Source organism: Gouania willdenowi, chromosome 10 (genome assembly GCF_900634775.1).
Source record: "Gouania willdenowi chromosome 10, fGouWil2.1, whole genome shotgun sequence".
NCBI lineage: Eukaryota > Metazoa > Chordata > Actinopteri > Blenniiformes > Gobiesocidae > Gouania > Gouania willdenowi.
The window spans coordinates 2,505,627-2,521,870 of record NC_041053.1 but is presented as its reverse complement, the minus strand read 5'-3'; positions in this window follow the sequence as shown (position 1 = coordinate 2,521,870).

Genomic DNA, 16,244 nt, shown 5'->3' with positions numbered 1-16,244 from the left:
GAACAAAGGTGCTCGTATCTCCAGAATAAAATGAGCAAGGAGTGTACACGCACACACACACACACACACGCGCTTTGAAATGAAAATGCAGCAGTTTTGGCAACAATTCCTCCCACCATAACTGGGATGTTTGCCAGCACGCGCACACGTGCACACACACACACACACACACACACACACGCACACGCACACACACACACACACACACACACACGCACACACGCGCACACACACACACACGCGCTTTGAAATGAAAATGCAGCAATTTTGGCAACAATTCCTCCCACCATAACTGGGATGTTTGCCAGGACACACACACACGCACACACACACACACACACACACACACACACAAACACACACTTCAACAACCTTTAGAAAAAATAATCAGATTTTATGTAGATAGTGTTTTTATTTCCATGTTGGTAGAAAAATGAAGTAAAATACAAGTAATAGTGTTTAGGATTCTATCTATGGAGCAGGTATAAGATGATGGTTATTGATCAATGACTTCCTGTTCTACTTCCTGTCCCGTATCTGGTTCTCATGATGTTTCTGTATTCCAGCAGCTCTACAAAGTACAAAGTAACTCTACTTGATCATCCCATGGCCTTCCACTCTGGTCTTTTAAACAAAGCCAGCCAAGGATGGAGGTCCTGGATCACCATGGATACTGTTACCACGGAGATAATGAGCATGTTTGATAGTGAGCAACAGACGGATGAAGAGGTGGAGGCTGAACTTTGGCTCAGCTCGGCCTTCTTTAGGAGCTCACTTTTAATAACGATAAAGGACATAAATAGGAAAGGTGGGGGTGAAAAAGTTCATTCATGTCGTTTCTTAAGTTTTTCCCCAAAGTCGTTTCACTGAGATGGAGAAGCAGAAAACGCTGATGAAGCACATCTATATTTAAAGGGCTGCATGTTGCAAGAAGAGCAACGAGAGGCTCTGAGACATGGAGGATTGATGAGAAGGAAAGAGAAAATATTAATAAGCAGGAGGAAATGATGAAAAGGAAATCAGAAAATCAAAGGTGGTGTAAGTGCTGAGGAATGAGTGATGACTGAATAAAAGACGTCAGAGAAAGAGTTTAAATATGGATTTAATAGATGAGTTTTAATTAATAGGAGAACAATGACAGTGATTAGTTGATTAGAAATCTGTGTCAGTGAGACTGATGAAGATGGATTTTATTGGTATTTGATATTAAAAATGTCATGATGACAGAGGTGGTTTAACAGGTCATTGGTTCACATCCAACCTGGTCCATTAACTCTTTATGTTCTTTGGTTTGGACCTGATGTTTATTAGAGTCCAGGAGGTGACTCGTACTGACTTAACAGTGACACAAATGTTAAAAACCCACTGATATCATCTCAAATATTACAAGGTTTGAATGTAAATCAAAGGAAAAGCGTCTCCCAGGCCACGAGGAACTAAAGAGAAACTAAAAGAACGTCACATAGGGTTCTAATCTCCCAGAGACGTAAGTCACAGCAGCTCAGTTTTAGGCAGCGTGCTATTCTCCCTGTACTTAAGTCAGTCACTACGTACCTTGATCCCAGTTACGCACTCTGGGTGGAGCCTCCCTGAAATGTGGGCGTTCCCATTCAAATCTCAATTCTCCGCCTCCTTTTCTTCAGACCGCCTTCATTCACAGATCAATTAACACATGGTGGGCGTGTCAGGAGCCTGGACCAGAGAGGAGAGAGGTGCGTAACTACAGACGTGTAAAAAAGTTCTTAAGTCCAGACCAGAGAATATTGGGCCCATTGAGAATGGTTGCTCACACTAATCTACATGAATCCAGAATAATTTGATGTAATTGTTACATTTATGCCAGATCTACGTTGTAGACATACACATGTAGAACCACACAAAGCATTCCTAGGTGAATGAAAAACGTTGAATAAAACATGATGTGGATGAAAATGTCTCTGATCTCCTTTCCTTGAACCACAAGTGTCTGTTTTATGTCAGTTATAATCTGATAATATGGTTACATATCATAAGAACCAACAGTAAACACTGACATATAGACTTTATGGTGCTTTGACGTTGATAAGACTTAAACAGTCTGTGCTCTTCCCACTGAAGAGTGTGTCCAGTTTAACCCTTTCAACATCTGTGACTGTATTAAAGTGTTTATTATGATATTAACAGCTGTCACAACACAACGACTGCTACATGAATAAATAACAAATACAAACTGAGAATAGGCTGCACAAAAAGCAGATTTTACTGTATTGGTTTTACAATATCTACATAACATTCATAGTTCAGATATGGGTTTTAGATTATTTATTATTATTGCGTTGGTAACTTACACGATCTGCTTCCTTTTCAGTGAGTTTACATAAACACTCTGATGTGTGTGGCCCTTTAAATGTTGTCGCCACAATGAATTGTGGGTCAGCATTATGTGGTCTCCTTTGGTAAAGGATGTATCAGTGTTTCCTAGGCTAAAGGAGGTTATAAAGGAAGCATTGAGCCTCCTTTCCTTAGCTTAAAGAGAATTGGAACACTCCTTATCAAGGCCATCACTTAAATACTTCCAGAGTTGAGGAAAAGTGAATAGGAAAGGAGATAGGAGGGACTATTAGGATGCAGCCTTTGGATAAAAGTGTTAAATGAATTTGTAATTCCACTAATCAGCTCAAACAGGTGGTTGGGATCAATAATAGAGCACAGAGGTTTTTTATTAGTGACGATGCAGGAGACGAGTCAGGTATCAAAATGTGCAGATCATTTCTGGCCATTCTGCTTTTTTATAACTTTATAATGTTTTAAATTATTCCACGATTTCATTTTTCCATCATCTTCAGTGATTTTCAGCCTCATATCAACTGTTCAGTTCTTAAACCGATTTCAACCATTCAACTTTAAAAAACGCTCTGTCAGCTGAAATAGACAGTATTTGTCTTTTTCTCCCTTTTTAGAGCAAAGAGCTCATTAAGTTTGAGTTTTTATCTTTGCAAACAAATTCACTCAAAACTTCCAAAATATTCAATTCAGAATCATCATTTCTAGCTGATCAAAATACCACATTTTTAGCTATAGTTTAAGTGTTTTTTTTAAATATCTAGTGTAAAGTGGACTTTACCCCATGGGAGAATCCTCTCCTGTCCTTTCTGAGCAGTTGTTTTTATTTCTATGTAAAAATGAAGAACTTTTGGATGATTACATTGTGTTTTTTCATCCACTGTAACTCACTGAGATGCTGATGTGGTCTAAACTGAACAGGTTTGTCTGATCTACTTAGTTTTCTTTGTGCATCTGAAGCAACTGCAGTAAAGTCATTAAAAAGCAGATCCTGATGTGCAGGTGGTTGATGTTGAAACAGTGGTTTAGCATTAATGTGAGCATGACTGCATGTTTCCCTTCTTTGTGACAGAATGGGGGCAAATGGCAGCTTTTAGGGGTTCCTGAGGGTACACACACACACACACACACACACACACACACACACACACACACACACACACACACACACAGCACGGCTACTCAGACCTGCTCCAACATCTTTTTGCTACTATGTTTGTCACATATTGAGCCGTGAAACTCACACTATAGGTAGTGAACACAGTCAGCTGATGCTAATGCTAGCTAATACTAATGCTAAGTGTCACATAGTGAGTTGTGATGCTCAAACCCTGGAACAGTCATGTGACAAATCAATCATTAGTTCTTATTGAAAAGATTATTATTATTCTAGATACAGTGGAAACAGAAACTATAAATAATAATTATATTATGAACCTGTTTATATTGTAGGGAACATATTAAATACATAAATGTAATTAGAGTCTAAAGACACAAAAAACACCACTTTAAAAAGATAATAGACTAATATAAGACCTCTTTACAGTTATTTGAGTCATTCTGGGCTTGTGCGATTTGCGTTGATGACGCTCTGGTGACGACATAATCCAAGATGGCGGCGACCCGGACTACAGCTGATACTATTTAATAAAAGACTGAAAAGACATGGATAAAATGAAAAGAGTGGATGGACAGAGGCATAAACATGCAGACTTTCACACAGACTTATTAAACACACACGAACCTCGGTAAACGGAACAGGCTGCAGCGGCCGGCTAGCACTAGGACCCAGAGGAGGAGTAAGTGCGTCCACAGACTGTAATATCATCAGTTTATCATTTTACCAGTTATTAGAGCTACTGTCTTTACCAGGGAGATAATATTTATTACTGGTGATTGTTTTCTGGAGTTTTACTGGGATTTTTACCAGTGATTAGTTCATATCTCCTTCTGCTCCATGGTCCAAACTGACACCGTAGCCACACACATGCACACACACATATGAGTGTGTCACACACGTCACTCAGTCACATTAAAGGTAGGGTTGGTAACTATCTCCAGATACACTTTTCAAGTTTTTGGTAGAAATGTTCATTATGTCCGGACAGATGTGAAGATCTTATGTATTCTGAAAAAGGAACGAAGAAAATCTGTCAACTGTAGCGTCTGTAAATCTGCAATAACTGCGACCAATGGGATTTTCACGGTCGTTTTTTTTCGACCAATCACGTCTCCTGGTCTTCCTGCTCGTTCACGGCCCAGTGCGTGCACGAGCGTACATTAAAAAGCGCGTCACCGTTGTTAGAGGAAGCCCGGAAGTAGACAACAGAATGGCAGAGAAAGTAGCTATTCCACGTTTACTGGTAACGTCTTGCCCTGCTAAGAAGGGCAAGAAAAGAAAGACGTTTTTAGAAAAAGCTGCAAAAAAGAGGTCTTTGGATTTAGCGAGAGGAAAGACAAAAATCTGTATCGGAACATCTTTTGAACGATGGCGACAATTGAAGGAGGACAAGGGCCTGAACGTAAGGCAAGGGGGGGGAGGGGGGATCTTATGTTGTACTCTGTGTCATCCAGATGAGAGAGCCCTTGATTGTGAGTTGACTTACAGTATTTTGTAAGTTGATTATAAAGTACTAATATGCTCATGTGCGAAAGCTAATTAAAAATCTACTTCACATAATATTATAATATTTATACCAGGTCTACTTGTACATATTTTACAGCTCTAATAAACTAAAGAATATGTATAAACATAGCTGATGAACAACTGAAACTGTAATGACTTTTTGTTATGGAGTGAAATACAATAGAAATGGTGTGGTTTGTCTATCAAATGCAGTAACTGTCAGATATGTAATTCTGATGTTCTTTCTAAAGGTGAACCACTGCAGAAACAATAAGTTCCCACGGTGGACGACGCTGCCACATACAGAGCCTCACCTGCCGACCAACACTTCATGTGTATTGCCTTTGTTAATTCCATTGTTTTTGCAGGATGAAAGTTGTATGAAGTGTATGTGACGTTTCTTTTTCATAATAAAAATTGTACGTGTACACATTTGTTATCATTACTAGTAAGGAGATTCAAAATGTTATAGCTTGATTGTAGATGCTTTTTGTTCAAGCAAATGCCAAAATACTATATAAAAATGTGTAAATACAGCTACTTCTTCTGTAATGATAATAGATAAAACAAAAAACAACACCTTGCTCAGTGCAGGGCTGTCATATTTACACATTTATTTACACTTGTCATAATGGAAATATTATTGCACTCTTCCAGGGATGTAACCCGTATAATGTCCCAGTAGATCTGGAAAGCAATCTCTGATTCTCCACACAACGCAACTAGGAATAACAACTCTATGGCCTCGTCCCAGTGCCCCATATTGCCACATAACATATTGACGGTAGGCTGCATGGCGTAATTGTTTGCTGCTCTCCCCTCGGTTGGGCAGATCATCCAAGCCCCGGACATCATTCCAAATTCGGCTGGCAAGTCGCAGGTGGCCCTCCTGTAGTATGTAGGCTGCCATGTGAGGCAATATGGAAATACAAGCTTCTGGCTGTTGCCCACAGCACTTGCATTCTACATCTCTGGGCATATCCCTGCAGTTGTTGCACACACACCAGCTCAGCTGATTTGACACTTGAGTGCCAGGTGCTGGTGCATTTGCTGATGTGATGTGTAGCAGGTCAAACGTCATGCTTGGTTCACGTGACAAGCAGCGCTGCAGCAGTTGACGACATTCCTCTAAGTTTAGTGTTTGAATTCTGGCCTGTAAAGCATAACATTTTCAAGATATTTAGAATGTTTCATTGAATATAGCTTTACTGTTCTCTAAGAGGAATCTAGTGTCCACACTAAGTAGCGTGCCAGTTTATTACAAGTGATGTTGATTGCAGAACCTATATTTGCTATACCTGCTCATCTGCAATTCGTAGACCCTGCAGAATCTGAGAACGACTTGCATCATCTTGATCGAGGATTATTGTTCCCCGTCCTCTGGTTCCCCGTCCTCTGCCTCTGAGACGTTGGCCTCTATTTGTGGCAATCCTCCTTTGACTTCGGCCACGTCTCCTCTGACTCCACGATGTACTTGGCTCCGGACTGTAATCAGGGTCAGAGGCATAAAACCTCTCACCTTCTGAACTCTAAAAGAGAAATAAGAAATTATATCAAACATTTAGGCTTTTCGTCAATGATTATAACTGAACAAAAAATGTATCTGTAATTGCTGTAGACATGACATTATTTTTCCCAGCTCTATTACATCTATTGAATTAAAAAAAAACAATATTAGATTGGATATACTTTATTTTATTTCGGGCAGGGAAATTACAATTCCAGTTGTATTATAGAAAGAAAAGAAAAGCAGCACTCGGGTGAAATAATATATAAATACAGAATATTAAATATAAAAAAGAAACCAGAATGTACAGAAATAAATAATAATAAAAAAGGTTTCTACAGACTACAGCTATACTCCTCTCTCTGTCTGTTATATTATCCCTGACTGGTAATTAGGCAAAAAGTGGCACTAAAAAGAAACAATAAGAAATGAAAACAACACTAAAAATAATAATTATAGACACGCAGAAAAGTAAGATGTTGTAAGGGAAACTGAATAACAAGGTGAAAATGAATAAGGTGCCAAATAAATGAAAATAATGATTATAATAAAATAAATGAGGTAAAAGATGTATTACTTATGTTCTAGGACAGTGGCAGACCAGCTGATCGATACTCTGAGTAGTGGTAAAGAAAAACTCATTATAAACCTTTGTTTTCAGGAGGACGACAACTTGGGGACGAATGTCACACTCCTTCTAAACGCTTTACTACCGGGTAACCTAATGCTAACATGCTAGCTTGGCCACCACCGTTGATAGTAAATTAGTCACTTTTTTAACATATAAAATGATAAAGTATATCTTACCACTGAATGCGACATCATACGCTTGGCTGAGGTCTGCTTCTGCGTGCGCGTTCATGTGAGTGAGGGGGGGTGGGTTCAGAGGAAGCACAGGGGGGAGGGGGAGTCGGAAGGCGGAGCTGTCGGAGCATGCTACATCGAAATCAAGCTAGGTTTAGAAAGTTACCGACCCTACCTTTAAGGAGGGTTGTGGTCATTATACAGGGTGGATTAAAGAATGAATAAAAGATTGTTTTATCCCGTTCTTCTCCGTGTTATTATCACATTATAAAAAAGTTTAAAAATAGCAGGATTTAGTGCTGGTCTCTAACGGTCTTGACGGAAAATCCCGAGTCCGGGCAGACCGAGTCAAAATGCTTCGGAGTCCGAGACGAGACCGAGACCTTTAAAATTTGGTCTAGAGACCAAGACCAGTCTCGACTACCACAACACTAGTGAACACAGTCAGCTAATCCTAGCTAATACTAATGCTAAGTGTCACATAGTGAGTTGTGATTCTCACACTATAGGTAGTGAGCACAGTCAGATAATGTTAATACTAGCTAATACTAATGCTAAGTGTCACATAGTGAGTAAACTGCGAACCCTGGGGAGCAGTTTGAGACGGTCTCTTCCGTGAGGACGGAGACGGGACAGAGGACTTCCATGGAAGACACAAACAGAAGGCTTCATCATTTCTTCTTTTTGTCTCTGCAGCATCGCTGCACAAAAGCTACCGGTGCGTCGAGGATGTGGCTCTTTTCTGCGTCAGAAAACCTAGCGAGGTCGAGCCAACGTGCTCGTTACTGAAGCACCATGCTGCGTGTGGCGAACGCCGTGCAGCGAGCCCCAGTGCATCCCGTCCCCTCGGTGAGAGGAGCCTCAGTTCCCATCGCTGCTTGAGGCAAGCAAGAAGAGCAGGTGGATTAGCATTTATGCTACCACGTGGCGGCTAACACAGGTGCAAGCAGGGATGCAGGACAACGTGCACCGGAAGTTCGAGACGTCGGGGACAGTGTTGACTCTTTTTGAACTTCAGCTGGATTTTGCGGTAGAGCAAGGTAAGTTTAAGTTTAAGCTGGTTGCTTCTCGACCTGTTGTTGTCCATGCAATGAGTTTTATTCTTACCAGCACCCGGTGACTAGAAAACCCAAAGGAATCTGCCTGTGGACTGTTTAGCCAATAAGAACGAGAGATGTGCATGAGACAGAGAAGAGGTGTTTTGAATGAGGAACTGTACATCCGCCCTCCCTCTAATAGTGTCACCGGCAGATGGAAAGTTCTTTCCAGCCAATCAGGACTTGGCGGATTGAGAAAAGTGTGTATTCCATAGTGAGACCTCTCACAAAATATTATGAAATAGAACCAGAAGAGAAGTCGTTGCTGTGCTTCATGGGCGTTAATTTTAGTTTGAATAAAAACACATAATGGAAAACTAAAGTCCAGTTGTGAGAACATTGTTAGAGTTTATGGATCAGCGGAGCTCTGCTAACCTCAGCTAGCACCTCAATGTTAACATGTAGCAGCTAACACCTCAATGCTAAACATGTAGCAGCAAACACCCCAATGCTGAATATGTTGCAGCAAACACCCCAATGCTAACATGTAGCAGCTAACACCTCAATGCTAACATGTAGCAGCTAGCAGGGACAATGGTCCTAGGGGAGCAGACAGTGTCTCCAATCCACACTGACACTCAGACAGGGTTCAGAACCAATAATAAATCCATGAGTGACAAATGAACAAAGTCAGTGATAAATGATTGTAGTGACAGTCGACCACTCTGTGGTACAGGATGTGGGCGGGGCTAGAAGCGCTGCTACAGATAGCATCGTCTACTGTTATGTAGAAAAACTATTTCAGACTAAATTCATCATCTTCATCAGTTGTTCTGTTTATTTCATGATATCCACAAATATTATAAATATTTTACACTGTTCAGTTTATATTTCTCTGGAATGTTCTGGATTAAGTGATGTTTTTATTTTATTTTTTTTGACACAAAAACACATTTGTTTTAAAAGGTTTACTAAAAATCCAGAAACTAAAAAGAACTAAACTCAGCATTATAAAATGTATGAAATGGTATGTGTTGTATTTTTTCACACATCCATTCCATTCCATGCTAATTTGAACTGTGAAAACACAACGTTGGAAAGAAATAAACAACAAGAAAAGGAGAGAAACTATTAATGTGTTATTCGTCTGTTAGTTTCCAGCATTTTGTTTTTGAGGGTGAAGTCATTACACACTACCTGAGGTAATGAGTAATTACACTTTCCAGAGGGTGGAGGTGGTGGTCATACGCTCTGGGAGTTGGTATGTTGAGGTATATTTAAAATTGGAGGGATTATTAGGGTAACTTGAGGTGGAAGTGCCACCACTTAGTAGCACAGGTGGTGCCCCCCTACACCCCCAGCCCCACCATCCAGCCCCTCAAGGGTTGGGTATGGATGTGTGGTGCACCAAGTGAGTGAGCCAGATCAGCTGATAGTGAAGTGAAGTGTTCATGTAGGGGGCCTGTCTGCTGTGAGCCCAGCCCATCCACATGGCGGGCCACCGGAGAGGACAGATGACGCAGACTGGCACACAGCCCCAGGGACGCGCTGAGCAGCACAGCCAGACCCCCGAACCATGCCCGCCCCATGGAGCACGGTGGCATCCCCCACCCCCAGACGTAGATGTGGCACCAGCCACATCTCCCAGCAGTCCAGGGGGAAACCCCCGCCTCACGCCGTCCCAGAGCGGCCCGGCGAGGAGAAGGCACTGACTGCAGAAAAACATGATACATTATTATCAGGTCAGCCTGTCTTGGGCCTCACTCCCAGTGCCTAGTCAGCACTTATTATAAAGGTGATGAATCTCTTCCTGTTTATTGATAAATTAACATTGACTCCAAGGTCTGTAAATGTGTTAGTTCACAGACGAGCCCATGTCTGCTCTAGTGGTTAGATTATGTTATGATTCATTCCTGTTTATGTTTTTCAATTGATATTGTGGGACAGTTCGTTTTTACATTCCCCAAAACCGTCTAAGAGTACGGATAAGTTACAAGTACCAGCAGGGTTTGGGTTGTTAAGTGGTAAGTTAGCACGCACCTTTTTAGGATGCTTCTGCTAGGAGAGAGAAGGGAGGGGGAGGGGTCTTGGGGGGGATTGTTCGTTCGGAGTTCAGGGGGGATGGCACATCTCTTTATATATTCATTTATTCATCTTATGTGCTCATCGGTCTGTTATATTTACTGTACTTTTTTATGTTTTTTTTTTTTTTTTGAAGGTGATCCTTTTCCAATGTAATGGCCCAGCCTAATAGTACACCACCTAGTGTGGGTGGAGATATTAAGTTTGTTAGTTTCAATTGCAAAGGCTTGAACAATCCGATTAAACGAAGTAAGGTCCTACATTATCTACATCATCTTAATGCTCATGTAATTTTTCTGCAGGAAACCCATTTAAAAGATACAGACAATTTTAGATTAAAACGGAGTTGGGTAGGTCAGATTTTCCTTTCCTCTTTCTCCAGTAGAGCGAGAGGTGTTGCGATACTTATACATAAAACTATTCCTTTTGTTCATATTAAAACCATATCTGACCCTACAGGCAGGTTCATCATTGTCATCGGCCAAATTTATAATGTCAAAGTAGTCCTTACTAATATATATGCTCCTAACTGGGATGATGAGGCTTTCTTTAAACGGGTATTTTCACTGTTACCAGACTTAACGCAACATAAATTAATTATGGGTGGAGATTTTAATTGCTGGTTGAACCCCTCATTGGACCGCTCCTCCTCGACCATAGTGCCACGATCTAGGTCGGCCAGGGTAATTGAAGCTTTCATGGATGAGTTTAATATTATTGACCCATGGCGTTATTTTAACCCAGACAAAAGGGAATACTCTTTTTTCTCGTATATTTTCAGAAATTCTCACATATACGGCCACCCTGGCGCCTCAACACACAACTTCTCTTGGAGAAAGAGTTTGTTGAACATATATCAAAGCAAATTGACTTTTTCTTCCGAGTTAATAAAACCTCAGATGTTTCAGCTTCCGTTTTGTGGGAATCGATGAAAGCCTTTATAAGGGGGGAAATTATTTCCTATGAGGTACACCAGAGGCGGTCTGTGAGATTGAAACTGAATAAACTATCCCAGCATATTGCGATGTTGGACTCTCAGTATGCCACTTTAAAACTACCAGAAATCTATAAGGAACGCGTTTCCGTACAAACAGAATATAATCTCATTACCTCTCAACATTCCACCAGACTTCTACTTCTTTCAAGATCAAAGTTTTATGAGCAGGGAGATAAAACTAGTAAATTACTGGCTCACCGTTTGCGTCAAATATCCTTATCTCGATTAATTCCACAGGTGAAATCAACATCAGGTGTCACATCAGACCCATTAGAGATCAATAGATCGTTTACAGAGTTTTACAAATCACTGTATGCATCTGACCATTCTCATGTTCCTCAAGGTCTTGAGTCTTTCTTTAGTAAGGTTGCTTTGCCTGTCTTGGATCCAACTGTGGGTGAGGAGCTGGAGCGTCCTATCACAGCTCTCGAACTTGAGATGGCCGCCAAATGTTTACAAGGTGGCAAAAGCCCGGGTCCGGACGGCTTTCCGTCAGAGTTTTATAGAACATTTTGGAAGCAGTTAGCCCCTCATTTGTTAGAAATGTTTATTGAGGCTTCTGTTTTGGGTGAGCTCCCTCAAACTTTAAATCAGGCGTCTATTTCGCTGCTTTTGAAGAGAGGCAAAGATCCACTACTTTGCAGCTCTTATCGTCCTATCAGCTTGCTAAATGTGGACTTTAAACTGCTCGCTAAACTTTTAGCCCTTCGTTTGGAGGGTGTCCTACCATCAATCATTTCTCAAGACCAAACAGGATTCATTCGTAACAGACACTCCCTTTTTAACCTTAGAAGGGTTTTTAATGTAGTATATAACCCTCCTTCAGAAACTGTCCCTGAAGCCTTGTTGGCACTTGATGCTGAGAAGGCTTTTGATAGAGTGGAGTGGGACTACTTGTTTTCTGTTTTGGGAAAATTTGGATTTGGGGCAAAATTTATTTCTTGGGTAAAGTTATTGTATTCATCTCCACAAGCCTCTGTTAGAACAAATAGTACAAACTCAGAATACTTCCGGTTATTTCGCTCCACCAGACAAGGTTGTCCACTAAGCCCTCTTCTGTTTGCTATGGTTATGGAGCCTTTGTCAGCCACTCTAAAGTCCCATCCTGATCTCAAAGGTATAACAAGAAACGGGGTGGAGCTGAAGGTCGCCCTTTATGCAGATGACCTGTTACTGTTCTTGTCTGACTTGTCTCGCTCTATTCCCGCCGCTCTTTCAGTCCTCAAAACTTTTAGTGAGATTTCAGGATATAAATTAAATTTGGAGAAGAGTGAGATTTTTCCTGTGAATAAATTAGCCAAGGATTATCCACTGGGAAAGTTTCCATTTAAGACATCAAAATCAGGGTTTACTTATCTAGGAGTATATGTGGCTGACACTTTGATTAAGCTTCGCAAGAGGAACTTTGACGCCCTACTTGAACAAATTAAGCTAGATTTTGAAAAATGGTCCTTACTTCAGCTTTCCATAGCTGCTAAAATTAATTCCATTAAGATGAATATTCTTCCACGCTTCCTGTATTTGTTGCAATGTGTTCCAATCTTTCTTCCTCTTTCCTTTTTCAAATCGATAGATAGCCTTATGACAAACTTCATTTGGAATAAAAAACCACCCAGGTTGCGACTTCAGATCTTACAGCGTCCCAAAGAGCTAGGTGGAATGGCTCTGCCAAACGTCTTATTTTATTATTGGGCAGCAAACATAAGGAACTTAAACTACTGGCTTTGTTTTGATAATATTGAGAACCCTCCATTATGGCTGGCTATCGAAGCAAATTCCGCACTTCCGGTGACATTGAAATCCTTACTTTACACTCCTCTTTTATCTTCCACTTCCCCTTATTCAAAAAATGTCATCGTTGCCTTGTGCCTCAAGATTTGGAACCAATTTAGGCGCTTCTTTGGGATGCAAACCTTTTCTGTCCGTGCTCCAATCTCAGCAAACCCTGCCTTTCCCCCGTCCCTGTTAGATGGTGCGTTTTCATTGTGGGGTAGGCTCGGCATTAAAACTTTTAGGGATCTTTATATAGACTCGACGTTTGCCTCTTTTCATCAGTTGGTTGAAAAATTTTCTTTACCTCAAAGTCACTTTTTCAGGTACCTCCAGGTTCGTCATTTTGTTCGTAACTTGGGTCTGAATTTTCCTATCCTCCCCTCATCATCAAATTTGGAGATTTTCTTGGTGCCTCTTCCCTCATTGAAAGGGAGGGGATTGATTACCTTAACACCATTTTTGTTCCAGTTTGTTCCCCGTGATTTCACCTCATTGAATTTTGGTTGGATTCGGATTTTTATGTGTAAGCTCTGACACTCCTACACTATGTCTCCAGCAGCTTTAAGTAGTTTCTTTTTCAGGGCAACTGTACTTTACTCACCAAAATAAAATATGGTAATACAATTTTTAATGTATATTTTCACTTTTTACACAATAGATTTTGAAAACTGCCTTGTTAGTTTCTTCAAGTTTAAAGAGGAAAAAATGACTAGAATGTAAGAGAGAAAAGCAAAAAAAAAAAAACAGAGAAAAGGGGAAGTTGACCACTGCAGAAACTGCGTTGCCAGGTTGGGCGAGCTGTTTAGGCGGCATTTTATGATGCTTTGTGAAGGGGATTTCCAGTTGTAACTGGCAATAGAGAGTGGAGGGCTTGACCTTCTAACACTGACATAGTGATCATTAGTTAACTGCTTTGTTGCTGAATTTACAGTGTTTGGAACACTGAATGAAAGCTGTGTTTTGATAGCTTTGTTAGCACAAGCTACACAATTGAGCTAATGTTAGGAACACTTTTTATAATATATTATTAACTAAATACAGACAAGTCTCAGCGAAGATGTTACGTGCCTAAAAACACTAAGTTTGGTATGTCAAAAGTATTTAATGCTAAAACAAGGAAATTATACTGTAATAATGATGAAAAATAAATAATTTCAGTGAAACAGTTATATTTTTGTATAAATGTTATAACTAAGACCAAATTTTTTTATATTATTTGTGATTGAAGATTTGTGCTTTTCATTGTTAGAGACAGTCTGTCAACATTACCTGAGGCTGAGCTTTAATCCGTCTCCTCCTCTTTTTCAAGGCCTGGTACCACAGTAGTGCCTTTATTTTCTCAAAAATCGACAGTGCGCCTTATAATCAGGTGCGTCTTTTGTATGAAATGCGAGGGTTCACAATTCCTCAATTTGTGCTAAGCATAGCTTCACTCAGTGTAGGATTTTACATCGAGCCCACTACACTAAAGTGAGGCTGTCCAAAATATATAATACAGTTTCTTCTCTTTGTGATAGGTGCAAACATGCTCCAGCTGATTATATACATACATTCTGGCACTGCCCCTCTCTGAGTACGTACTGGTCTGAAATTTTTGATGTGTTATCCAGGGTCACTGGGAAAATTATAGTTCCAAATGCTTTAACTGCTCTTTTTGGTGTGTTGCCACCTGCACTTTGCCTTTCCTCTAACCAAAAGGACCTGGTAGCATTCTCATCCTTTTTGGCGAGGAGGGCGATTCTTCTGATGTGGAAATCGTCAGCTCCACCTACAAGTGTATATTGGATTAAAGAGGTGCTCTACTTCCTTAAATTGGAAAAAATCAGGCTGACCCTCTCTGGATCTGAGAAGTCCTTTGGAAAAACTTGGAATCCTTTCTTTTCATATATCAAAAGTACAGAATGCCATCTTGATGTTGACTGAGAACCTGTTTTAAATATTCTGTCATTTTTTTATTATATTCAATCTAGTTTTTTTTTTTTTTTTTTTTTTTTCCCCCTTTAAGAGGTGTGCTCGGGGAATGTTAGGGTAAGGATGTGGGGGTTCGAGTTTGTATATGTATGTATGTAAGTGAGTTCATAAGGACAGCAATGGTACAAAGATCATCATTTGCATGCAGAACAAAGTCAATTTGACCTCAGCTCATTCACAATATGTCATGGAGCAGTAATCATATAGCTGAATCTCAGTACGTCCTGCAGAGTACCTCAGAACTAGTGAATGCATTTAGTTTAGTCTTTTTTCTGAAGTATACTGTATGTACATGTCATGCGTTTATCTTTTTTTTCTGATCACATTGGTTAAAAAGTACATTACACAAAGTAAACATTGAATTTACCAAACAAATAGAACACAGTTATTTTTTCTTAAACGCTTATGGGCTGTAGTTTACACATCTGATGTACGCATTAAAATGTGTATAGGTTTGTAGTAGTTTAACAAGGTTGAACCAAGAATACAGTAAGAAGTAAAACATTTACAGTGAGCTGATAGAAACATTCCTAAGTTCCTTACATTTAAAAAGCTCTTTATTATATTTCTTGGCCAGCGCTGACGTCAAAGAAAGATCACAGGTTATGGTTTAAAGCTCCGATTTCATGCTCCTTGAAAAAAATGTTCAATAAAATAAAGACGAGACTGTTTTGGAGTTATAGAGTGTAAGAATTACCTTTAAGCTAAATAAAAATGTTTTTTTTTATAGTGAAGAACAACTGCACTAAGAACTTACATTAAAGGGAAATAATTTATTTTGAGTTGTCACTTTGTTTACTATAAAATCAAAAGTTCCTTCAGCTCCTTTAAGAAAAGTAACAAAGCAGATTGATCATCAGTTCGTATAAATTGTTAGAAACAGGTCAGACTCAAACCAAACCTTCTCATTATTGTGTGAATTTCTTACCTCGTCTTTGAATAAAAGTTTGTTGTTTAAAGTTCCCTCATGCAGTGATTGCAGTCATTGTCGTCCACTCAGCCCACAGCCGTCACCGCTTGTTTGTCTTTTAAAAATGCATGTATCTTTACTTTGAAAGGCATTTCCCTCATACTTGAGACCCTCTATCACTGACGGAGGACAACCGATCATATGAGGATGAGTAG